Source organism: Aythya ferina (genome assembly GCF_964211825.1).
Source record: "Aythya ferina genome assembly, chromosome: 9".
Lineage (NCBI taxonomy): Eukaryota > Metazoa > Chordata > Aves > Anseriformes > Anatidae > Aythya > Aythya ferina.
The window spans coordinates 5,754,447-5,782,212 of NC_140305.1; the positions used below are offsets into that span (position 1 = coordinate 5,754,447).

The 27,766-nt window shown below is 37.7% G+C and overlaps 1 long non-coding RNA gene across 2 annotated transcripts in view; it reads left to right on the top strand.

Moving 5' to 3' along the window:
• Positions 1-27,766, top strand: part of LOC311441082 — a 79,836-nt gene that overhangs the window by 26,134 nt on the left and 25,936 nt on the right. Inside the window, exons 3-4 of one of the 2 annotated variants that reach the window (XR_014695787.1) lie at positions 15-114; positions 22,939-23,093. This is a non-coding gene — a long non-coding RNA (uncharacterized lncRNA). The remainder of the gene's footprint in view (positions 1-14; positions 115-22,938; positions 23,094-27,766) is intronic. The other variant, XR_014695788.1, reaches the window with a different exon arrangement.

The window sequence follows — 27,766 nt, forward strand, 5'->3', positions numbered from 1 at the left end:
CTCTTTTTTCACAGTGATCATTTGATGACCTTGACAAGTGTTTGGGGAGAATTCCTGCTTATAATGTCTGGGGGGACCAGAGGGACCAAAAAAATAATAATCATCAAACCACTTGTAAGTTTTCTGCTTTAATGTACGTAGTTCCTCAAAACATTGTGGCCCTCCATGTAGCTTGTGGGATGTGGATTGTTTTCTGTATTCTGTGGGCAGAATTTCAATTTTTAAAGAGATCTCTTCTAAGAACCTGTTCAATTTTGCTAATAAGGTGGTTTTAAATCATTTTTAAAAATTGTTGTAGTGTGATATTTATTCTGAATTCTGTGCTGTGTAATGAAGTTACCAGGAGATTTAGTCTTCATTATTGGTGTGAGAACACCTGTATGTTTCTCTGTAGGAACACAATGTTTGTATGTCCTATTAGAAGCCCAGAATAAATTAATAATCCATGCCACCTGTAGCTTCTGGGATTTTGGCAGCCATTTACCAATTCACGTTTTCCCTCTAATTTCCATATAACAAGCTTCCTTGTTTTTTAGATTTTCTGAGTTGATCAGTGTTCTTACAGGATTAACATCTTTGATATTAAAAATATATGTTAAAAGTGTAGAACTGTATTGTAACTCTTCAGCAGTTCGTATCTTGAACCAAATTCTGTGCTTATAATATTGCTTGTTGAGTATGTCCCATTTCTTTTCCTCTCTGCCCTGGCACACTCACAACTCCCCACATGCTGGGATGCCCCTTTTCCCTCATGAAATCCTGTTAATGACTCGATTTTCTGAAATAACTAGCTAATGCTCTGTCTAATTAACTTTTTCTAAGTTCACCTTATAACTTCCAGTATTTACTACCTCATTGGAGTATTTTGTGTGTATTCATGAGCACACTTTTTTGAGTAAGGAATATTTTGTTCTGTTTTGTACTTTCATGCACAAATTCAGTGGTAGTTTTTTATGACACAAACTTGTTACTTGCTTTTTTTTGTTTGGTATTTGTGTAGCCACTCTAACAGTTTGAATATTCTCTGTACCTATAGAAAACTGCCCTCCTTGTGCTTGTACAGTCCCCTTCTCTGTAGCATTACACGTTCATAAATGAAGGGTGAATATGGCACCTGAGGTGGATGAATTGCACTTGAGCGCACTTTACGTACTTAGGTGGGGATTTATGCAACATCAAACAAGCTGCACTTCAGATTAAGTAAATCAGAGTTTTCCGGTTAGGACAGCCTAGCATAGAGCCTTATGAAGAACAATGAGAGAAAGCTCATGTTTGCTTTAACAGGGTAACTTTGTGTTTTCAGAAGTGGGATACTTTACCAATATAATAAAGGAAACTCAAACATAAGCTGCTAGATCTTGATGAGAATGTAAATTGACTTGTTCTGCATGGTGGGAAAGCCTCCCGACCCAAAGCACGTCATTCCATCTGTCAGCATATAGGCACTGGAGGAGAAGAAAAATGAATGCTGTGGCTTTAGAGGAGCTGCTTTTGGAAACATTTACACAGAACCTAGTCTGTGCCCTGGGTTAAAATATAAACTGTTTTCTACCTTACATCAAAGGTAAATAATTCCTTAAGTAAAAAGTTGGCTTAAAAAAATGCTACATAAAGTTTTATATTGATTCCATTTCTACTCCTACTCTGTTTAATCATCACAGACAGAATGACAAAGGTATTAAGCTTAGATTCATCATATGAGATGTGGTATTCCACATTGCTTGTAGACAACTTTTGGGATAGTGTTTGGAGTAGCTTTAGGTTGATCTTGCAAACTTCTTGCTGACAGTATTAGCTTTGATTGTTTATTTGATGTATGCTATTTGTTCAAGTTTTTTTTCTTTTAGATAAAGGCTTGGAGTAAATCAGAAAAAAAAGTTATTTAAGAAATGTCTCAAGTATATTCTATTGTACTTAGAAAAAACCTCAAGCATCTGGGGAAACATCCCCTCTTTATTTTCTCATGAAGCATTTCTTTTTTACAGATGTGAGATGCTTTTCTTCTGTTTCTTCTGAAATTTATGAATTTATTCTGTTTTTTTGTGACAAGCTTCCAGGAAAGGACAAGGAATACATTCAGTTTTGGTACAATTTCTCAGAACAGTTGAATCTTCATGTGCATGATTTCCTTTACTATTGCTAGATGAAAAACGTAGTCATCCAAAATGGTTTTTACTTCGCTGCTTTGTGCAAACCTTTGGCTTCTTTTTCCTCACAGATGTCATAGGTATTTGGTTCAGTTTACAGAACAAATATGATATGATTCCACTGTTGGAGGCTAATATCTAATGTTTGTGTGCTACAGCGGAGGAACAATCATGGGTTTAACTGTTTCTTGAGTATAGTAGACTACTGGCCATAGTGGTGATGTTGACTTTCAGGTACTAGGGAAGATCCTCAGCTGATATAAATCAGCATAGTTCCTTTGGGCTTGTTATTGTTTTATACAAAGAAAATGAGATGTTATGTCAGACTGATTTTTTGCATAATAACAAATTATATGCACTTGCTGCTGCTTCTTTTTATTTTGCTTCTCTGAGAGCTCTCAAAACAATTCGTAACTATAGGAATACTTTCCGATGATAGTGTCATGGAAGTCACTGCTCTGCAACACCTGAAACATCAGCATGTTATCAGCACTCTTCTCATCCTAAGCCAAAACATAGCACCCTAACAGCTACTAGGAGGAAAATTAACTCTGTCCTAACCGAAACCAGGACAAGTTATTTGTTAAACAGATATATATCACCTGATAGTAGTGGACAAACATAAATGCTGAGCACTGAAGGAACAGCTATGTTTTTCAAGGTGGACCATTAATGAAACAGATGCAGATGTTACTTTATGGTGAAGTAATTTTGAAGACATGTTACAAAAAACTTGAAGTGCATTAAACATTTCTTTCGAAGCCCAAATACAGTCTACAGGGAATAATGTAACAAAGTAGTCAGTATTGCCTTGTGCTGAAAATATTAGTTCTGGACAATGTGGAGCTGGCCAGCCTTCTATTTCTTCTTTATCAGTTGGAGGTGTTCTTAGACTTGAAAAAGTTACCTATTTGTTACATATCAAAAAGATTCCTCTCTGGACTGAGCAAGTGATAGTTGATGTTTTATGTATGTCACTGCACTACTTAAAGTAAGCAAAGCACAGTTTTATCTTTTTTGTACTTGCATAGGATTTAAAAAAATATACACAGGCTTGTTTTCAGTAGTGTTGGACAGAGTATAGTATTATATTTCATTGTTTTAGGAACTCAGATATTTACACTACTATAGAAAATTTGGCATTAAAAATTATTCTTTCTCAGTCCTGTCTGACAGAAAGATAACTTTTACAGATGTGAAACTTTGTAAACCTATCTTGGCCTTCTCTGTTTTAAACAAACAAACAAAAAAAAAGGCATGGCGATTCTTGCATTTTTAGCATATAAAGGCTTGTTTCATGCAGAGCAAACTTTCGCAACTCAAATACACGTAATACATGTAAAACAGTAGATTGTTGTGAATGCATAAATCTTAAGATTATTCTTGAATCAGTAGCTGATTTTTGTTTTATTGCCAGCTGTCCAACAGTCTACAGCTATAACAGTAGTGATGCAGAAGAAACCATCTCATCCACAAACATCCACATCAGTGTAGCTGACAAACTATCTGGGCTGTTCAGGTGTGAACTAGATGTAGTTTAGGTGCACAAGGACTACAATGTCACTCAATGAGCATCTTCATTAATATAAGAAGTGTTCTTAAAAGGAATTCATGTAGTACAGGTGGAGATGAAAGGCATGTAAAAGATAGGAAACTATATGTGGTAATGGGGTGAATTCCTCTAGGTTTTTCTCTGGCTTTTGCATCTGAGACATGCTTTACCTATTTAAGATAATGAATATTGTAGCAACTGTGAAGGAGTCCTGCAATTAAGTCAAGACTAAACTTGTACTGAAGTTTTTCATGAATCTTGAAATCTTAGTTGCTTTTGTGACACAGTACTTCAGTCTCAATAGAAATGTCCTTAGTTTAATTTCTGGGTGCTTAAGGGAATGGACATCAGAGATGGTGATGGAAATTGGCAGGCATGGAAAACCTTCACTGAGGCACTAGTTACTTTACAGCTGTGTTAGAGACTTTTCTAAATGCATCCAAGCATATAGATTCTTTGGGAATCTGCAGGAAAAATTGGGTGCTCCTGATCTACTGGAGATCACCATGGAGGTTAAGAGCACTAGAATACCAGCTTGTGGGCAGTAATTCCCTCAGGTAGGAACAACTGATAGGAGAGGAGACAACTGGTCTCCTCTCAACTGGAACAACTGGTAGGAGAGGCAACCAGATAAACCCTGTCGTATCACAAGGGTTTTTATAGATAAGTAGGAGGTGTCTGAGTTATAGCTCCTTGTTAAACTTCCATCTGGAGTAGGTGCTATATTCTGTGACAGAACAGTGATCTAAAGCAACCTGAAGCAGGTGAGAAGCCCTTTTGCCTTAAAAAGGGCACTCAATTAGTGGCTTACTGAGGACTGTTTTTCTTAGTGGAAGTAATGCATTATAATAACAAATCATGTTGTTAGAAATCATTTGCTTAACATGTGAAGCATATTTTGGTCTATATTCACATAGAAGGAATTAAAGTCTGAGTTACTGAAGTTCAGTTTCTGTACCTGAGATTGAGTGAGCTGTGGAAATGTCAGGTGTGCCCCAGATCTACTCCTGCACGTGAGAAAGCACCAGAATCTCATTCTGCATCCTAACAAAGGATGTAGGAATCAAAAATAGGTTTTATCTAAACATAGGAATGCTTTATTTTTAGGGCATCCTCATCAGTTTTTTAAAGGGGGGGGGGAGGAGGGAGTTCTTTGGGCTGACAAAACTATAAGTTAGTGATTGTCAAGTGCCTGCAAGCTATAAAATTTGATATTCAAATTGCAGCATCAGATGTATTGTTTGGTCACAAGTGAGACTTCAGTTTTGGAAATAATACCTTTTAAAGACTACTACTCAGCTAAAGGGAAAAAAGCAATCTAACATCAACCCATTTGAAAAAAAACAAAACCACAAACATTCAACAGACACGACACAGGATGATTTCTAGAGTTTCTGCTGGCATATTTGAAAAGCTTATCATATTTTTCTTGATGGAAAATATTGGTTCATAAGAGAAGGAAGTGCTTGCCCTGTAGCTCCCACCTATTTTTGGGTCGAGACTTGGTTCTGAGTTGAATATTGAGTGGTTTGTCAATAAAAGTTTGTGCCACTTGAAATGAAGTGCTAAGCAGCTACAGTAAACTCTTCTTTGTCTCATACTGTACCAGAATAGATGTGTTAGTTTTCCTGTGAGGAAAACCTTTTCCATAGGTTTTCCATCTGTGTAAGTTAAAGTAGACTCTTGAGTAAGACGTTGTCAATTCTGAGGAGAATTGACATTAAAATGCTGTTAGGATCCTGTACCTTACAGCTCAATTCTGCTATCTTTATACAGTGGAACTCCATCTTACAACAAAGTACAAACGTACATGGTCATTTGGAGGGAGATTCAGGCTTGAATTGACCCGGTTACAAGCCTAGAAGTATGTTAGTTTACCAGAGTGTCTAATTGACAAATCCTGGAAGTTATCTTAGCAGGTGTTCAGCACTAGGCTAACATACCTGAATGACTGCTGGCCAATTTGCAGCCCAGGAAGATAATTTTTTCCTTCCAATCTGCTGTCTGTAAGTATCTAGAACTCTGAAAAGTTTTACCTTGCAAGAGCTACAGGAGAAGTCTTCAGATATTTTGGGGCCGCACTTCAATTTGGAGGTTTTGTTTAAGAACTTCCATTGTGTTTTGAAAGGTGGCTAGTGGCTTCTGATCCAGACCATGGAATGTAGCAGTTCCTCTCTTTCTGCACGCTTTGGTATTAGTTTTAGCATTGCCTGGCTCTCAGATGGTATTAATGCAGTTAAAGGGAGGTAGTGTAACTGCTGACCTAATAGGTTGTTCTAAGCGGGGAAAACCTTGTAGCACTGTAATTTCAGTGTTTATATCCTATGAGCTAAGGAAAAGGAGATGCTATTAGAGTTGCATATATTTTACTGTACACAATAAACAGTTTTAAGCAATATTTTGTTTCAGGATTTTTGAAACAGTATCTATTACCTACTGTACTTCTTTCATAGCCTTAATGTCTGGCATTTTATTCCACTAGAAAATATACCTATTTATCAACATCCCATTACAGAAGAAGTAGAAAGCTTACCAGATGTATGTGAAAAATCTTACAGTCAAGAGGATCGAGATGGTCAGCTCTAATATTTCTGTAGCACTGCTCTGATACACCAAATTTGTTGAATTTCTCTGAAATACAACTGCTAGCTTTCATGAAGGATTTTCTCATTTGTCTAATGCCTGACTGCATTTAAGCATGTATAAGTGAATGAGTGTCCACTCATGGGGAATCCTATGCCCATGTATCATTGAGACCTTTTCTCCAATGAACTAACTTCAGAATTTACCTGGATGGTTTTAGAAAAGTTACCAGAGAAATTTCTAATTTTAAATGTTGGACTGAGCGAGGAGTTCAAAAACAATCTGTGTAGTAGTAATGCTTCTTTTTTTTTGTGCTTGCTTTTATTTTTTGTCACTTCTGCAGGAGCTCTGCTGTGTTCAGTGAAGCATGTTGAGCATGCTGAAAGTTGACCTTAGGAATAAATGCTTTGCTGAGTAAGGGAGATGCTCTGAACTGCAGCCAGAATTTTATATTTTGCAAATCTATGCTCTACCCATGGTGCTAGTTTTCCTAATATAAAATTAAAAATCTCACACATCTCCGAAGGGAATATCCAGTCTTCCATCAGTTATAATGCAACTACTTCCTGCAAGTTGACTCTCTGGTAGGTAAAGTGAACTGGCAGAGTAACTTCTGTCCCTGTTGGGAACATCTTAGACACCAGTACCACAGTAATTGTTCAGTGGGCACTCAGAGGACACCATTACCCGGGCACTAGGAAGACTCTTTGAAATGCTATGGTCCTTTCTCTCTTTTTACACCTTGTGATGTGATGACAGTGCTCATTCTGTGGACAAGTAGCAATTCCTTTCATAGGACGTTAAGGTCTAATCTTATTAAAAGGGCAGCAAAAAAGGCATGACTTTCATAAGGCCATAGTCATTTACTGCATATCAAAACAAACTTATTAGCACATTTCCATCTGCTTTGCAGTGTACTGCTAAGGTGATTTTCACCTTATGAAGTAAATACTTTCAGGAATATGTAAGGTATGGTATGCAGCTCCTGAGGCCCCACTACAAAGTTTATGTACCATTTCAGTTATCAACATCTTGTATGATGTTTATCTCATATTATTCACCAATATGTTATTAGCTTAAAAACAAAACAATAAAACCCTAGTCAATTCAGGTTCTTCTAAGAATATTAAAATATTTCTGCCATGTGCTGGGAATTATTCTTCTGAAAGAAGAAGTAAAGAGGTTTCTGGACCTGGTAATCTGGCAACCTTTTGAGCAAGACCATGGGAAGAGTCTATGTTCTCTAAAGGCAGCAGTCTCAGCTTTTATTTAAAAAAACGTTATTCAGTGAGTAGTGAGAATAAAGATTCACGGCTTACCAGAAAGACCAGAAAGTCTGTGGTTGACAGTATTCAAGTTAGATTGGAACTGAAGGTGAGATTGAAACTCTATTCACAATGTTTTCTTATGTAGGTAGAATAAGGGAGAAACTGAAAACTTTTTCTATTGTTGCCTGTGTAGGAGAGCAATATTTCCTAGTGTACACGGTCAGTAAAGCTACCTATTCCTTTGTCACAGATGAAAGAAAGGGCAGACGATCTTTTAATCCCCTTCATTGCTGGTCTCTTCTCCAGTCAAACTAAATCTTTCATCTGAAAAACAGTTGAAATAGTTCACCATGAATCTCCATGACACATCTTTCTAGATATCTAGAGCTGTCTTAGCAATATTAGGTCTTGTTGGGTCTAGAATCCTTGTTAACAAAGGATGAACATAACATATTTGGATTTTTTTGTCTCTACTGTTTACTAGCTTCATTTTTCTGTTGTGTCTCCAGACATCTGTGCCTGGCTCTGCTAAAATGAAGTGTTTATAATATAACTGCATTTGATTCATCTGCGATTCTCATATTTTTGTGGCTTCTGTTTCACAAATAAGGTGACGTGGGTAGATCATATGCTGTTTTCAAGTAATTTGTTACTCTCTATTCCAGCAAGTCTGGCCAAGTGAATTTCCTTTGTGAGATGGCTTTCTATTTCATGTGCAGCCTTTGTTTCCTCAGTCATATTGCATATTCCCTTCTTTCTCTTTCCTGTTCTTTTAAACTATGTTGTGAATGGTATCTATTATCAGTGATCATCAATTTCATATGTAATATTCCTGTTTTTCTAGTATGAACAATACTAAATCTCAACTGCTTGAAGTATTGCTACCTTTTGTAATAACTCAAAATGGAAGTCATCTTTCTACTGCCCTAGAGTTAAAAGCTGCCAGTTACAAAAGCAGACACAAGTATTCTATTGGTATAATATTGACAAGCAAAAATATTCTACCAAAATCATTTTGATCAACAAAATTTTCATAATGCTTTTGTTCTCATGGTGGCTTCTGATAACCATTTGACTTGTGTTTTTTCGTGATCATGTAATTTTGCTCTTGTTTATTTCACTTAGGTGTTGTGTTTTAGGAGATGAACAATGCAATATTTGTATTGCTGGGGAGAATTCCCAATCTGTCATTTTGAGGAAAATGATTTTTTACTTTGCACATCTGCCCTAGAAATCTATTACTCTATGTACAAAAGGGTAGTAAAGTATTCTTGATATCTGTGAAGTTAACAGTGAAATTAAAAACAAACAAACAAACAAAAAAAAAAAAACAACTGAAAAATGTGTATGAAATTTCCCACTTCATGTAAGAGCTCAGGAAATGCAGAATCCAATGTTTAGGAACTAGATGAGGATTTAGGGTACCCTGTGTCAGTGTGCTACTCCTGTGTGGATTTCCTGTTTGAGGGCTTTCTGTGCTTTATTTCTTTAATTGTAATGTGCCGGCAGCTGCACAAAGGTGCTATGATCAATATTTACCAGGTGGTATAATATTGCTTTGAGAGCCATCTCTATTAGCAAAATGCAAAACAGCAGCTATGTATTTCTCAGAAGTGAAGAGACTGATTTTTAGAAGCATCCATTGAATCTCACAGAATGAATACAGAACAATGTGCCTGCAGATAAAACATCTTCACCCCTTCTAAAATTGTGCCCTTGAAAAATGAGATCATCTTATTTGAAGGGATAGTGGCTACGATGCTCACTTATTCAATAGCTGGTTTTCATAACTCCTGAGAGTCTCCTGGTCTGAGAGTTCTGGAGGCCAATCTGTGTATGGCATAACATGTGTCCTCCTACATATACCCCAAGAGCTGGGCAAAACAAGCCTTTATCATTCATATTTGTGCACCTCTCGTATCTTGTGTCTGTGTACTCCTATATTAGATCAAGTCCCCAGTCACATGAAGGGGCTGTTGGTCTTCGTCCCTTATGATAACTGGTGAAAGTCAAGGTCATTCATCTGTGCAGCACTCAGAACATCTACAAATCCCAGTAGGTGAATCTGTGTTAGAGGTTTCAACCTAGAACATTTTTCTAGAAGACTTCTGAAAACTTGTTCACTTTTTTTTATAGAAATGATGAGGGTCGATGTCTTAGACAAATGCAGTCTTTGTTGTATAGAAAGATCCCATTCCCTTCTGGCCTGAAAATTGTTAAAACTATTGGCATTTGTTTAAGGAGGAAAAAATGGATTCCTAATGTAAAAACTGATAGCTTTGACAATAGCTGGACCTCAACTAGCACAGAAAATAACCATAGGAGTATTAGCTTCACCCCAGATACTTGCTAGCTTAAGCTAGAATTCTTAAAATGTTCTTGGAAATCAAGGGGGAAAAAAATCTGTCATCTTAATGCACCCTTGGATATACTTAACAGATTTTACTGTTGTGAGTTACTTCTAAAAGGCCAAATGACATGCACAGGTATTTCCTTAACAACTTTTTCAGTTTCCTGTCCTGAGTCTGGCATTTCACAGTAGCATTACTACAAGCATTTAATTGGTCTCTCTTGCATATCTGGCAGCTTTCCTCATCAGTTCAAACTTCCTGTTTGTGTTACCTCCCACTCTCAGTGACAGACATATACCTGCACATACGTGGTCTTTTTTTTTTTAACATTCGTGCATATTAAACTTCTGAAACTATGGAGGCACTCGGGCCCTTTTTACTTCTACGTATTAGCTAATCTTGTGCTCTTTGGCTATGAAAACTTCATTTTCAGCAAAATAATTTGGTAGAACTTGCAAGAATTTTGGCAGTATTTATATTCAACTGTGGAAGTAATCTCATGTTGGGAACATCACTCAGGTTTGCACAGGGACCTGGATCCATCATCACCCGTGTATACCTATGAGAAGGATTGTTGATGTCAGCATCATTCTTCATGGGCTCAGGGTAAAATTCTGCAGGAACAATGCCCTGTGTTGTAACTTTGAACATGATCTTCCCTGAAAATGTTTCTCAGAATTGTTCTTAATAGATCTTCCAAGTTTGAGTTTGTCACTTTCTCAGTAAGCTCATTTTGCTTATGAATCTGCAACTTAGCTGAGTAACATTAAGTGCCTCTGTCAAAAGCTGATTGACTGCAGCTTTTCATGAACTTGGATCCAGGCCACCCAGTAGGTAATAGAGTTTTCCATGCTGCTCTATTTCTGGCTCCTTGATGGTCATTTCTTGCTTTCTCTTCTACTTCTCTCTTTCTGTACAGAGCTACTGCAGCTACAACTCATTAACCTCTCCTCCCCTCTTTCTCATCTCTGGATCCATCAAAGCTATTTCTTTGTACTCTGCATCCTTAGAGGGTTAATTTTATCACTTGAGCAACAGTATTTTGCAAAATTATACAACAGAAAGCAACTGTGCTGCCAAGTGAAACGCAGTTGGCTCCATGGGTGGCCCAGAGAACATGGGGATTGGGCTCTTCAGTATCTGCCTTCCTGCAAAAAGGACAGCAACAGCAGCAGTCATCAGTGATCCTGCAGCTTCAGGCTTCTCTGGGGATGGCCTATAAAGTTTATTTTTCAAAGGCTTTTTGAAGCTTGTTACTTTTTGTTACAGCTTTCTCTTAACCAATAAGTGCCTGTATGGTAAAAGGGAAGATGAGTGCCATTTACATCTTATGGAGCTGTTTATAGAGGAGCAACTTTTGCTCCTTTGGAATGGTGGGAGCAGTTAGAGCATGCTCTTTTTCATGCTAAAAATCAGTTTTACTGACTACGTTATTTTCTAGCTCTGTACTCTAGAAGAGTAGGAGGCTTCCAAAGGCCCTGTCTCACTGAGTGTATGAACAAGCTAGATGCCATGTGGGTGTTCCTTTAAAAATCTTCTGCAAAAACTTCAGATGGAAACAGGTTCTCCATCCTGGTTTCCAAAGGCCACTTCCTTTATTAAAAGGGCCAGATGAGGCTCCCTCTACCAGAGAGTGAATTCCAAATAAAATTGGTAAATTCACAGGAACAAAAAAAAGCTCCTTGGCTTGGCTGGGCTGTGCCTTACTTTGGTACTACTTTGGTGGCTTGTCTTGGATTTTGTGTTCTAGAAACTGCTGTTTTAACTGGAAATCTTATACTGAAGTCTGTGTCTTAATGCTGTGTTTTTGTACTGCTTTTCCAGAGATTTTAGTAAAGAGTTTGCCTTTTATATATATATATGCATGTGTGTATACATATATAAATATAAAATTTTATACTAGAAAGTTTTATAGATATTAGATATCTAAGCCAGAGAGTTCTAAATCTATGAATTTGAAGATTTGCTCTAGTGAGGGTGGAAGTGATCACTGGCAAAGTACATCTGAATGGAGTATTCTGTTTCTACTCCTTTAACTTGGCAGAGATATGTGATATCACTATTAGGGTAAAATTATGTGAAGCAGCTGCACTGACAGATAAGATTAATTATCCTTTACATTGCTGACATTAACCCTACTTGAAATCAGGGCTGTGGGAAGTGCTGCCCCCTCATCAGGTCGCTCTGTGAACATGCTACCAATATGCTATTTTAGATTATCAGAATCTAATGAGACAAAATGGAGACTGTCACCTGCAATTTTCTATCAACACTTAAGGATTATCACATCTCTCATTTAAAAATGAAGAGGGAAAATGCTAGCTTCCATTTAGGCTTTGGAGTTTCTGCAGGGCATATGTGCCTTAGATACCCTTATAAGCAACTTACAGTGAACATGAGATGGTGTCCTTAAAAAGATCCTGAGTCTGGAAAGTTAGCATAGGGTGTAGTTCTGCTTCCTATAGAGATATTGCTCAAATATGGAAAGAAAGAAATACTGGTGTACCATAGGGAGGCCATCTTTGTAAGATGTCTAGCTAGTGAGTTTTAGTAGGAAAAGGCTGTTCTAGCTTCATTTTTTTTTTGTCTGTATTTATCTGTACCAATAACTAGAGCAATCAGGTAAATATTTACATCTAGTGTTGGACTGTGCTACCAGAAACCAGGACCTGGACTAAGCTGCCACACTCAGGTGAGATGAGTATGTCTGGCACCTCTCTGTTGTGCTGTCTGGCTCCAGACCTCTTAGAAAAATGTATGGGTCTGGGGAGCTCTGCTAGTGAAAGGTGTCTTGGTGGCAGCCCAGGGGTGTGAAGGTCCTTGGCCTCTGCCAGACCGGTGGCCTGCCTGTTGCTGAGGAATGCTGGGGTAACTCTTTGTGTGCTATGGGGGTGATCCCCAGGCCACATCTACAGATAGAAAGAGCTGGAAACCTAGGGGTGGTTCTTTCACTTTGGCAAGATCTCTGATGGAGGACATGGTGTCCATAGACTTGTAGGGACTGAAATTGAGTAAGGATGTTGATAGTGAATTCCTTTTTGGATTTCTGGTGGAAAGTGGGAAACTGCCAGTGTTCAGTCTGGGGACACAACTCTGCATATGAAAATAACGTTACTCTCTTGTCTCTGTCATACTAAGGTCTATTTTATCCTGAGTTTGGAGAATTCTTCACTGATAAACATCTGTGTTGGGAGTAAGAAAAATCATGTGTATTTGAAATTGCACATTAAAAAAAAACAAAACCAACAACCTTCCTGGAAAGAAGAAAACTCAGTTGTTTGTAGAGAAATGATCTCTGTAACTTAACAGGCTGCAGTAGCCCATCCCTTAGTTTGCAACACTAAGCTAATCAAAATTATGAAAGCCATGAAGAAGTATAAAGTGTTAACTTGATTAAATTTGGAGTGGGGCTGCCCACCTGTTCCTCTAAATATAAATGACTCTGCAACATGACCTGTTCAGTCGTCAGAGAGGGGTAAGCCAGTGAAAGCTTGCACTGAGCCCTGTCTCAGCCTGGGCTCTCTGTCCGTGAATGAGGGCAAGCCAAGGAAGGGAGAAGCCTGCAAGAATGTTTTGGCACTACTTTCTGGCTCTAACAGTGACCTTAGATACATATCACTTTATGTAATTTTTTTTGAATGTGTATAGTCAGCTCTAATGGTGCGTTGATCCCAACTAAGCTCCTTAGCTTGGATCTGCTGTCAAGTGCTCTTGTTTGACCAGGTCTAGTATGTTATATGCCTTGAAGCTATGGGCGCTTCCTTGCTATATGGAAATAAATTCAAAAGCTCTATTGCGATCACTTGTTGAAACAGCTCTGACTTATTGCACTAAGGTTCCCTGATGCTGACAAGCTAAACAACTTTCACTTGGTGCAAGACTCTGCCAAGCAAACCTGCTTCCAGATCTTATCCGCAGTATGAAGAAGGTGTCTTACAGGATCTTGTTTAAACAACTTCACGCCATCCTTCTGAATAGAATAGAGTCTGCAGAATCCATGTGAAGCTCTTGACATAAGCGTTGAATCTCAATGCATCACTGCTTAGTGGGTGACAGTCACCATTCAAGTACTACTAATTACCTTATTTAAATTAGTTCAGAACTAAACTTTTGAGAGGTTGGTATGCTTGCCAGTTGCAAGTTGGAGCAAAGCTCTGAAGTACTGTTAATTCCATGTGCTCCTCTTAGGCATGTTTTCTATCTTGTTCCACAGCCATCTTCCTCTGCTCTGCTGCTGGTATCCTAGTAGTCTCATGAAAATGGATAAATTAAGTAGGATAAATAATAAGGGGCTGTGGCTATCGAGTATTAAATATCTGTTTTGATGAAGTAATGTTATGTATCTGGTCGTGCTGTAACTCTGCCTCTGTGTGGTGTCCCTATATTGGTTGCACTGATGGATCTTAAACCCTTTAGTATGAACTGGTTATTAGCTTCCTTTCAGAATGTGTTTTTTTCCCCATTGGCACAGATTAGGAGAAACAGCCCACCTACTGATGATAATATAGAGCTGGAATGTTTCTTGCAATTTAATGGTATGTTGGCATTGAAATTGTCTTCACTCCAATCTTATATGTTTTATTTTATGTGTTATATATGGTATTTGTTACAAGATTAAAAATTGTATTTCTAATGACTTCCATGGTAATTTTGAAATAGCTGCATATATTGCATAAATAGCGAACCTTTCAGCTGGGAAGTGATTTACATCTTCCTAAGTTGCATGATTTCTTTGTAAGGCTTATTAAAAACTCTCAAAGGGCACTTTATTTTTACCTCCCTTTCCTTTCCTTGCCATTGCATCTGTGCTGTAATTTAGCGCTCTGAGAAGCCACTGGGGAATGGCAACCCTCTGCAAGCAGGCAGGCTGACAACAAGTAGCGCTGGCTCCAGGTCCTATCCCCGTGCTTTTGCTATGATTACACCTTAGCTCTGCGCTGCAATATCCTGCCTGTTTTTTCCTGGACCATATCTAAGCAAGGATTAAGGGCATAAAAATGAATTGTGCAAGACTCTTCTGTATGGTGATGTTATGCTGTGAGGAATTCCATTCGAGATTAGCTTTTTGGACCATAAAACTTTCAAATCTCTTCTAAGCTGGATGTGAATTCTAGTTTCCTGAGGTAAATAAATACAACTTTCAAATCCTGTTCCATCCACCTGCCAAAATCAGGTCCATAAGGGCAGCCAGAATCTATTATTGGTTTACACTGGTGCAAGTCTGACGTTCAAGGTTGAAACTGTGTAACTGAGAGTAGAATTTGGCTTGTGTCCTTCATATTTTATATGGCATGGCTGAAAGCCTACAGTTCAAACAAAACTCTTGTGACTAGATATAAAGAGGACACTGGGGTGGGATTGATGAAAGAGTGAAAGATATTTTTCTTCACAAAAGTCATCTTTATGAATGCATTTAGATCTATGAGCGTGTAAATGCTCTATTTGCTTATTTCTCCTTTGTATATCAACACACATATATAGTAAAGCCTGCAAATAGAGACTCATTCATTTCCTTCCTAAAAAGATTATTTTTGGAAATATTTAATAATACATGTGTGTGAAATGCCAGTCCATTAATATTTTCCTCTTACATGGGGAATGTTTGGATGTCAACTTTGCAAGTTTGTGCAGTACCTAATGCCCAGCTGGTAGAGGTTAGAAGGGAGATGCCATTACAACAGTGCATTATGAGAAGTAGCTGTTTGGTTTTTTTCTTTGATGGTTTTTACTCTTGTATCCTCCCCTCCCCCCTTGTTTTTCCCCTATCTTTTTATTATTTTTTTTTACTACGATGTGGTTAGATGCTATGGTCATTATATTTTCAGTTGAATGCTTCAGTGTTCCACCAAGACAATTCAGTGACTCCTGTATGTTGAGCAATTTTAGGTAAAGTTAGAGGCCATGAATTTGAAAATCAATTAAATCACTATTATGACTTTTCTTCTTTAAAGAAAAAAGGCTACATAAAGAACACTTCCTGTGCATAAAAAGCTTCTGAAATACTGGTACTAAGTCATTCCAAATATAAAGAATAACGGAATTGGGCCACTTCTGGTTAACCAAGGATTCCGGAAGAAAAAATTATTTTCACTTGCACTGTTGTAGTGCTGCACCATAGAATCAAAAGGAATTACTCAAGATTCAGATGCTGGCAATCTATTCACTGTTGTATGTCTTTACACTAATTTATTGGTGATGTCTTTGTTTCAGTGACTTTAGGCAATGTGGTTTATTTCCATGGGAAGAGAGGGCGATTTTAAACTTGGAGAAGTGAAAAGAAGGCAGCTAAAGCCAGACTGATTTTGTGCTTTTAAGCATTGCTTGTCAGAGCACTGAAGTATTATGATAGAGGAGGGAGTGTTGCATAATATGATACCAGCTGGAGTAGGCTCTTGGCCTGCTGTGGAGTAAGTGCTGCGCTGTGCGTGTGTAAGCTACTTGAAGTCTATGGAGTCTTCCATGAGTGCAGCTGGAAAGAATTTCTCTCAGCTTCTCTGTCCAGTATGAAAGCTTAGCCAGTCTCCAGTAATTAAAAGTATGTATTGTGATTCTGCATAACATTTTGTTCACTAATTGCAATGGATCAACTCATCAACACTTCTGGTTTTGCCTTGAATTTTGGCTGTCTGATATTTGCAAACAATAATTGCTTTAGTGAAGGTTTTTGCTTTTCTAAATCTTTTGTTGTTGTTTGTTTTACTTTTTCTAAAGTTATTCTTGAGCCAAATTGTTTTTCTCACAGAAGTTATTAGTGTTTTTGGATTCACTGGTTCTGAACTTGGATTCTTAACAAATTTGCTTCAGAGGTTGGTTTACTCTCCTGTGGGAATTGAGAATTTGAGATGATTATTGGATCTTTCCTTTCAGACTCTGAAAGATGGAAGGAAACCTAAAACAGAAGGGTACTTCTTCAGGGAACAGCTGTACTGGTAGTCCCTTAGGGTTTCCTCTGAAAAAATGGCTTCCCAGACTCAGAAATGGATGAATGCTTTGTCATCTGAGCCTGCCTAGCAAATGCACTGAATTATACTGGGAGAGGATGAAAAGCTGCATAGTTCTGGCAGAAATGAGGAAAAAAGTCCAGGTCAATGCTCCTGGCTTCAGCTCTACTTTCTGATGGCTACAGTATGACCTTAAAGAACAAAAAATAAGTTGCCTCCTGTCCTGATGTGTTATGGGAAATGTGCAAGAACATTTTTTTCCTGGGGTTTTATGTGTATTTTATGTAACATAATTTTATACTTTGAGTAGAAAATTAATGTATCAATGACTGAAGACAAAGGGACTGACCACTAGAAATGACACTGCTATGCTCTTTATCTTGATAAACATATTAAGAAGAAATGTATCAGTAGGTGTCTTCTCCATGTACATGTATTATTCTACTCCTTGTCCATGAATGAAACTAATAACACTTAACCAGTCTGTAACATTACGTAGCATACTCAAACTTTTTTTCCTCCTGCTTTTCATCAGCATTAGCTTCAGCTAATGATTAGCAAAAATATGAAACAGGAATGAAATACTTTTTGAACAGTAACATGATTCTGGCTGATGCTATGGAGCAGGGTGACAAAAGGGCCCTAAGTGGTGTGAGAAATCCTATCCTGGAGAAAGCAGATACTGCTGCTGCTCCCAGCTCCAGCTTGGGGAAGGTGAGGGGCGATGACCAGCAGGGGAAGAAGTGTGCAGCCAGGTGCTGGTCCCAAGCTCTCCTGGGGCTGGTGACACCCCCTGGCAACTTGCACCTCTGGGAGCGGGCTGCTGCTTGTTTGAGAGCTAGCACTATCAAGAGAGCTGCTTACAGCAAAGTTTACCAGGAAAGCTTAAACATTTTAATAAAATTAGATAAACGGATAAAAAGCTTGGCTTTCTGGCAAAGAGAATTGGTGACCAGTATGTAGATCTGGAAGTCAATAGTGGGAAGATGGGAGGTTAGTATTTCCAAGTCTGCTGCTTAATGACCATAGCCCAACTTGTTGTGGGAGTTTTCCTACAGTCTGCATGGAGGAGGTGAAAAACGGCAGAGATAATATGAAGTGTTGTGATCGTTTGAATTTAAGTGGTGATTTCTTGTATATCAAGAGTCAAATATGGTTTGCTGCCTACTAACTCTTTAGAAAACCAGGCAATGCATGTAATCTGACTTACATAAGAATGCAGAGGAATGCCGCGCAACTGTGATATGAAGACCGTGGTGCATATTAAATGGTATGTAGGACAATGTGGTAATCATGCGAATGAACTCCAAGTAGTCTGAGATTTTAATGGAAAAACTGTGAGGTATGTACGGCAGTGCCCTTACTGGTTTCCCTTGTTACAGTTTATATTGTAACAGATACCTGGTGACCAAGGAAACTTTGAGTGTGATGGGTCAGTTACTAGCAAATAAATGATCCCCTTAATTTTGCTTTTCAGTTTTTTTCTTTTTTTTTCTCTTTTCTCTTCTCTTTACAACAAGCAACAAAGATGCCTTTTCTCTCCTGTTTCTCTTTCACTCCCCTCAGCCATTCAGAAAATAAGAGCATGAAGTATGCAAACACATTGCCCTGGAGTAGGTGTTGAGAACTGGTCAGGCTTTTTGATTTCATGTATAGGTGTAAGTCAAGTACAGGTATGAAATGCTAAATGACTTTGAAGAATCTTACTAAAACTAGGGGAAGATTTGCAATCATAAAACTCTCATCTTTCTCAAGCCTCTTTGTTTTCAACTTTCTGGTAAGAAGCATGGTAAAACATTTACCAGAGGTTTCAGTTGCGGAAACCCACTCTAAAGTCTGTGAACTCATCCTTTGCCTTTCAGGAAGGCATTGACAAATGATAAGTTGAACTCCATGCTGCTGCTTGCAAATTTTGAATTGCTGTAAGCAAAGCAACCTGCAGAGCTGCTGAATGCTATAATGTAAGACTTGGCACTATGAATTCTTACAGGTTTTGCCAGGAGCTTTGGTGTTTTGTTATTTTTCATATCACATGAACTTAGTCTTCTACACTGTTAGAAACAAATCAAAAAATGGAAAGGTAATGAGCAAAGTTGTTTTAGCTGCTTTTGGGTTACTGAGCATCTAAACTAAAAGACCTACTGTAACTTTTTTTTCAAAGTAATGAAAATGAAAAGCAAGGTTTTGTCTTAATTATAGATTCAGGTCTGGAGGGAGAGAGGGACAACAGGCAGGCATCTAAAGCCCATCTTGATGACCATTTACACAGCATTTATCCATTCATGAGGCAGTAGCGCTGTTTTGTGTGAAGAAAGGTACAGGGTAACTTCACTTTGGCTGGGGAGTGGAAGGCTTTAGCAGCTGAGTAGAACAGGGATTCTTGCCTCTGGAAGTAGCAGATTACTGATGATCAGGAAAATTATGATGGATGAGGGAAAAAAATATTCAATGCAGCAGGCTGGCTGTTGTAGAATTTCCATACTGGAACATCAGGCTGGTGAGGGATGCAGAGTGTCTTCTGGAGGCTCAGAGCAAATTACATCAGTCTGCTACTATCTTATGAAGGTTTGCTTTAACTGTTTATTTTTTGTATGTGCTTTTACTTCTCAGAGCTGTTTTTACTGAACTGGTGGTGTTTCAAATGTTTTCAATAGTTCAGATGTTAACACTTGTCTCTTGTGCCAAACTAGTCTTCTTTAGAAGAGGTATTTCTCTGTATGTTGGCATGACTCAATGAGCAACATCAATTTTCCTGTTGAAAGCATCTGTGGCAAATTTAAGTGGAAAAAGTTTAGATGCTTTTTGCAGTTCTAATTGAGATTAAAAACGATGTAGAAGTGAATTGATATTTAAACACTTCATTTAAAAGCTAGAAATGGTTCAGTATTAAACAGATGCAGTTCAATTTTTCAAACTTTTCAACATGATTAATTATGAAGGGATGAATGTGAACATGCCCTTTTGGTATCAAAGGTCATGCTACTGGAAATGTAACTTTTCCCTGAGGTTTCAATGAAATTGCAGATCCAATTTACTTTTTGTTGCAAGAATTTTGACTGGTTTCAGGGACCCAGTCTTGTGACTGAAATCAAAACATCTTTTTATTGTAAAGAGCTTAGAGTCTGTATCAACACCTATAAAGCAAAACAAAGATTAATGACAGGAAACTTTTCAGCTATCTGCTCTGAACATAAAAGGTGTCTTCTACTTTAGGTCAGTGTTCTAGATGTCCAGTTGATCCATCTGTATGTGACCAGTGTGAACATGGATGAACTTGACTGCATCTAAAAATTATGTGGTGGCATATGTAGAATAAGTTTGCAAGTCCCGGCTTTAAATGGAGAGAAACCTGTGGCACAGGAGCTATGTCCACAACTGACATTTCTGTTGGGGCTTTTGATGCAGGCACAAAGGTGAATTAAAATCATCCTTCTGGCCTCTGGATGTAATTCTTTGAGTCCGGTCTTAGATGCCTCAATGTGGGAATAGTGTTGGCTGCCCCTATTTTGTATCTGTTTGGGGATCTCCATGTCTAAGACCCCCAGCTGAGCATGTATCACATGATACTTACCTAAGATAGGGATTCCCTTTCCCTCCTGGAATATTCTAGTGAAGGAGATTTGGATGGATGAATATGTGGATTTAGAAGGTTGAATACTTAAATGCCAGAACCTTGGGCAGCCTCCCACCCCCAGGGCAGCTGATCTTGTTTCCTTCCTGGTAGATTAGGGTTGGCTGGCTCTTCCCTTCTCTGGGAATAATAGTATCATGGAGCAGGCATTCTGTGTAGTTGGATCCGGTGCCCATCAGTAACAGAAAAGCAAAGACAGTAGCACCAGCAATTAAAGCACTTTCTGTTTATCACTCTGCTAGTATTTTTAGGAAGCTGATGGAATTTGGCTTGTCATCTAACACGTTGATCTTATGCCAAATGTCAGGTCCCCTGACCAGCCGCCCAAATCGCTCTGGCAACTGTCATCCTCCCTTGCAGAAAGAGGAATGCACTGGAGTCGGCAACTTGATGAAGAATTAACAGCCTCTGCCAGCATGCTCTAATTAAACAGCTATATAGACAACAGCTGTGAAAAATTCATCAATCACAGAATGTTTATTATTGGAATTAAAACACCTCATAACTAATGCATAGATTTGCATTGATTACCATCTCCTAGAAAGAACAATCTGTGCTAGCTTACTGTGGGTATTTTGAATATCTCTGTCACTTGCACGGTCACCCATCTGCCTCTGGTTTAGCCATAGTTAAAAGGTTGATTAGCTTCCTTGCAGCAAAGTCAGGATCTACAAGTGTAGAACTGCAACCCTGACCTGACCGCTACAAGGAACTCTAACTTCATGTTAACACGTGGGCCATAGGGTGTTCCAGTATACCAGTCTTCTAGGCACCAGGACATGAATAGGCTAGAAAAGAAAGAATAATGATGATAGTAATAATAATAATAATGTGTATGAAACAAGTGACGTACACTGCAGTTGCTTACCACCCACTGACTGATGCCCATCCCACCCAGCCACCCCATATTAATTGTTCAGTGTGTTGCCATAGGGTATGGAATATCCCTTTGGCCAGTCTGGGTCAGCTGTCCTGGTTCTGTTCCCCTCTTGGCTCCTTGTGCACCCCCAGCCTCCTTACTGGTGGGGCAGTGCGAGAAGCTGAAAAGTCTTTGTCTTAGTGTAAGCACTGTTATGCAACAATTAGAACATCAGCATATTATCAATATTATTCTCATCCTAAATCCAAAGCACAGTGCCATATCAGCTACTAGGAGGAAAATTAACTCTATTAACTCTATCCTAGCCAAAACCAGGACATGCAGCAAATGCTGATTTTAGTTGCGTTAATTTAAAACCATACCGAGCTCAGAAATAAGGATCATAGTAACACACCCTGTTTCATTTTCTCCTGGTATTCCAGTGTACAACCTAACAGTGTCAGTTGTCTGCCCTTCTTTAATTGGAGGTATCTTCAGGCAGTGTATGTTGCAGTCAAATGACTAAAATGCTCAATATATAACATTTGGAGATGGTTCTATACAAATATGCTGACATGGACTCACATTTGTATGTATTTAATGCAATGTGTTTGTGTTGGTGATAGCAATATCTCTGGTTAGAAGCACACTTCTCTGTTAACACTTGCAAGGATAGATGCAATATGACTATAGCTGCAGTTCTGAAGCACTTGATCCATGTGTTTAAGGCTGGTGAAAGGCCTGAAGCCCCACTTAAGCTCTCAAAACTTGAGGTTTTCTGCCTGGAAACATCATATTGGATCTAAAGAGAACAGACTTTAATATTGGAGCTTAATACAACATCTTTTGCTCTGAAGCACAAAAGAAATTGAGCAGAAAAGAGGCAAGTAAGAGGTTGACTCCAAAGCTCTGAAGCTGTGACAAAAGGTCTCTTGCTGTCTTCAGTACTCGTGAAATGGTACTTCCATAATTATCCACCCAGAAAAATGTTTTTCTTTTTCTTTTTTTTTTTTTTTAGAGAAAAAAAAAATAAAATATTTTGTGGCACACATTTTGGAAAAAATGTATTTGAAAAAATAAATTTGAGGACTTTTAAAGGAGAGGAACTGTTGTATTAATTTTTGAGTAAAGAAAATGCATGGACTGTTGTCCTGGAGTGCTTTTATGGTATGGCATTTAGCAGTGCTGTTTGTTTGTCTGCATTAGCATCTAATTATGACTTGTAGCACAACAAAAATATGGAGGTGTGAGAGGAAGTTGACTGGATGTCTTTAAAACATAAAAATAAAAACAAATATAAAACAGGGTGCAGAGATCTTGGTGATGGATTCCTGCCAGATAAAGTTACCAGTCATGATTACATGGCTATATTGTAAACTGTTTTCTTTCGTATTTTAAATGAACTCTTTGGCCAGACTTATGTCTACTTAGTGGGGAAGTCATTTAACGAGGCATTTAATAACAATTCCAATTATGATACAGTTAAGAGGTAAATAATTTTTTTAAATGAACTGGGACTTCTGTCAAGAGGTGGAGACTATAATCTAGAAAATATTATTAGACTGTAAATTCAGTAACCAGTATGTTTTTCTCTTCCTTTTGACAGGTACTTTTTCTATATGCTGAGCACAGCCCAGACCTTGTTAAATTCTTCTAGCAAGATGAGGGGAAGGATCTATCTGGTTCTTAGAGATTCTGCTGTCACATGCTTTTCAGCTTTCACACAGGCTTCATCCTAAAGTACCATTGACTTCAGTTAAGGTAGAACTAAAACATTTGTTATAGTTATTTATTTTTTTTTTCCATGAAAACTAATTGGATACATTCTGTACTCCCCACTTGCCATGGAGCAGTATAGCAGCAAGATAAGGTGTTTAAAAAAAAAAAAAAAAAAAACACAATATAAAACAAAACCACTAGAGAGATGTTTATTGGTAACAGCATATAAATACTTCATGAGTTTTATAAAACTCATGAAGACTGTAGTCCTGTCCAAGCTGAGTTTCAATTTTCATGGAGAAATGAGCTGTTAGAACGTGCCCTTTATTTAGCTACATTCACTTAGCCTTGCACCAGGACAAAACTTGCTAACTCTGGAGAACGAATGCTGTACGTTGGTGAGGCAGGGCTACTAAGCTACTGTGCTCAAACTGTGGTCGCTTTTTTTCTGACATAATGTCCTTCTTATAAACTTCTGTCACATGTTCATATGTTGTGGAGGATTTTGATGCTGAGCACAGATAGGTGGGTCTTAAGAAGTCCTCCAGAGGATACAGAGCTTTTGGACAAGAGAGGTTTTAAAAGGCATTGACATTTTCTGCACTGCAGTGTTTGACTTTACTGCCATCCTTGCAATATTTCTTCTGTTTAAGAACAGTCAGGAATACTACTAATTCAGCAGTAAAGTTAATTAGCACAGACTGTAAATGTTTATTTGTTTTTTAATAGCAGAAAATGCATTATAAATGACTCCCATGTTTGTCTATTGTAAAACCCTGCTGTTAGAGTAATTTGTAACCTAGCTTCTTCTTATGCTAACTCTTGGCATTGCAAAAGCAAAATATGGATTTGATGTTAACTGTGGAATAACCAGCCACAAAAAGTATAATCCTTCTACATTTTCTAAATTGTCCTTGCAATGTGAAAAAGATTAGAAGTATTGCGTTCATATTGATGGCTTTGAATTAATGTATGTTCATTATTTTCAGAAACCTGACTTTGTATGCTCCTATTACTGAATTAGTATATTTTTCTTAAATATAGAGTTACTGCACCTAAACTCTAAGTACATTATGATAATTGGTTAAAATTCTTAGCTTTTGAAATGAGTGTAAAAAATAACGTACTTTGCTTTATCTCTTATTGAATGCAACTTTTCAGATGGTTATGAAAATTGATAGCAAAAATTAATTAAATTTTGAGAAAGTTACAGGCTTTTTATAATGTTTTTGGTGGCAAGGTCTGTGTTTATAACATTGTAAATGTATGCAGTAGGGTTCTAAAGTGAGCATTTGTCAATATTTTAGTGAACTAAAGTAATGAAATAGGTTTTAATTCATCCCTTCACTTTATGCAGTTCTGTGTGTGGGCACTTACTTCATGTTATGTGTATTCTAATGAGTAAGATTTCTTTTTAGTTAAATTATATTTTATGGGTCACTCCTACGTAGAGATGAAATGCAAGTTTGTACTGAAATACCATTTGAAGAGCTGCTCCCATAGTCCTGCTTCATGCAGGACACATGTCCTGTACTGTAACAAGTCCCATCTACCTAAATGAGGAAAGCTAAACTAATTCAGGACTGAGACAGAGCTGTAATAAAGATGGGAATTAGCGAAGTGCAATTTCTGCTGACACTGAGGTGATGTGCTTGGAGATGTACGGTTTAGAGAAAGATTGAGAGGATGAGAAACAGCAAGATTGGATTACTGGAGAGGGTACCTTCATTAGGTGTGGAGAACAAAGTATTGTAGAAATCACAAAAATAAAAACAATACACAGTGCTGGGGTGGGGGAATGATGGGTGTTATGGGCAGAAATAAGTTATGCATACCTAATTAAGTTTACTCTAGAGAATTGAGAAATTGCTATCACATAGTGTCTTTTTGCCTTTAGTTTTAAATATGTTTTACTCCTGGGTATTGAGGAAAAAAGAAACTTTCACTTTTAATACCTTGATTGGTGCTGTCTTGTTTTCTGCAACTACAGTCTTTTCATAGTTATTTCAGTCTTGATTGCTGGTCAAACTTTATTGAGCTGCTTGCATTGATTAAGGTCTTTCAAATTTTGCAACATCATCCCTAAAGCAATGAATCTAATGACCTAACCATCTTTTTGGTGTCATTTCCGTCTCCTAAGATAAGTTTGGAAGGTTATCCAGCTGTTAATAGGCTGGATTCTATATTTGTAATATCTTCATGAAAAGCAAATATGAAGGGTCTTGAACTCTTTTTGACAGCTAAGAGGAACACCTTATACATCCAGATATACTGTTGGAGACACTGAGATATCACTGTAAAGACTACATACTACTTGCTTTTACAGCAAGAGCTCAACTTGTGGAAAGATCTGACATTGTGGCAGATACTCTGGTTTTTATTCCACAGTTTTCAAGATCTTTTCCACGTTAAGCATGTGTTTTCAGAGGATTTCCAAGTAAATATGTTCATTTTTCAATTAGAGTGTTTCTATGTAAACGTGACTATTTTTGGACTTTAATCATGTAATCGTGACTTCTATATACAGTACCTATAACTTCAGATTCTGAAAAGTTCCAATTCCAGAAGGCAATTCCTTGTTTTTTGAAATAAGCTTGATAGATTTATTTATTTGAATTAGCCATTGCCTACTTTATGCTTTTCACAAAAATATTTTAGTTGATATAAAACTGTGGAATAGCATCATCTGACATGACATTATGTGGAGCCATCTGGATTCTTTTCACTGACCCATTAGGAGTACCACTTTAAGTAAAATAATGCTTAAAGCCATGGGTTATATTTCTGAGATTTAGAAGTCTAGATTCAATTCTGACAAAGGCAAGCTTACTTTTGTTTTGCATCCACACAGATAAAAAGAAAACAACAGAAGTCCCCTGGCTTTGATGTGCATTCAGTTTTGGTATTGCTGTTAGACTGGTGCTGGATTAGGGGAACAGGAAAGGAGCAGAACATTGACGGATTACTTTATCCTTGATTTTAAATTCCTCCTGAAGGCTTCATCTCCTTTGCTCTAGCATTAAGTGAATATCTGAGTCTTCGGGAAAAGGGTTAATTTCATGAAGCAATCCACTTCAGAAGTTGTTTTAAAAATTGTCATGTCTCTTTTTTTTTTTTAACTGAGAAAAGGTTGATAGAGCATTTAGGCATGGGAATAGACTTGTAATCAATGTGTCAAGCTGGCAGGGGGAAGACAGTGTCTATGGACATCACGTGGTGTCAGTTGTTCACTGTTTCAGTGTGTAAGACCTGGTGTTTCTCATGTGATATCTTTCCACTAGCTCCCTCCATGTGGGTGTCTTTTTTCCCTCCACATTTCTTTTCCTTGTAGCAAAACACAACTTTATGGGCACCCATCTAGTCTAACAAGCTCAGCTAGCTTTAAATGGCATATATGACTTTTCTTTACATACAGTGGACAGTCTTTACTAATATCCTTTTATTTCCTATGTTGAGGTAAGCTCACATCAGACAGAATGTATACTTTTATTAGAGGACTTGTACTGCAGATAACTTGATAAAGAAAACTAAAATGTATGTGGATCTCACATCCTGTCATAGTGTTTGAAGGGCTTCAGAGAAAATAGTTAAAGGGCTTGGGTAATCTTCAAGAATTAGAAAAAAAAAACAAAACAAAACAAAACAAAAAAAAAACATGTAAGAATGCTGAAGGAAAATGCTGTTATATTATTTGCAATCTGACCTTCTGCTTTATAGTTGTGATCCTGAAAGCAACATACCTTTTAGTAATGTGCTTTGATAAATAATTACACTTGTTCAGTTGATGTTTTGTCATTACTCTTTTTGATCTGTAGTGCTGGGATAGTAGTGGATTAATGCTAGGATAATGTGTTTAATGACTTTCTGGGTGTGATTACAACAACTTCACTTTCTGCCCTCCCAAACAATATTTCATAGCATGTGCAGGTGGTGCCGAACTCTCCTGTCAGGAGGCTGTTTTTGCTCACGTTATCCCTGCATTTGGGTCCTCTTTGTAACTGCTTAGGAACTTCTTACTAAGCAATGTATTGACGGTGAAGTCGCTCTTATTTCAGCATCCCTGGCTGTTTATTTTTCTATTTGGTGAATGCAGTTGCTTTTTCTGGTCTCTAGAAGTATTCTATAACTTCAACTACCCTAAAACAACTCTTACGCAACGTTGATACTGTTTTAATTTCTTGCCTTCTGTGGAGAATACTACACCTCTTCTCAGGGTGCCTTGGAATTAGTGGTGGATAAAAATCAACATGATACTTCACATATAAAATGTGTGTATCCAGATTATCTTGTCCTCTAGCTCTGTCAAATTCTGTTACTCAAGAGGAATGGTGCTGAAGGCATCACTGAAATTCATTATCAAAATTTACTCGATCTATGGAATTTTCTGAAAATTCCATAGATCGAGTAAATTTTGATAATGAATTTATCATCACTGATAGATCAAGTAAATTTTGATAATGAATTTATCAAATTTTCAGAAGTTCGATTCTAAAGTTTGCTTTATAACTTTAAAAGGTTGATTTATGATGCAAATTGGAAATGCTCAGTTTAAAAAAAAAAGCACAATGTCATTTCACAGTATGTTGTTACTTGTATCCAACCTTATGAAAACAGTTATTGACATGGATGGAAGAATAATCATAACCCTATTGTTATCAAAATGCTTTAATATATTTTCAGAGGGGATTTCCGATTCGCCTATAGGTGTGGCTGCA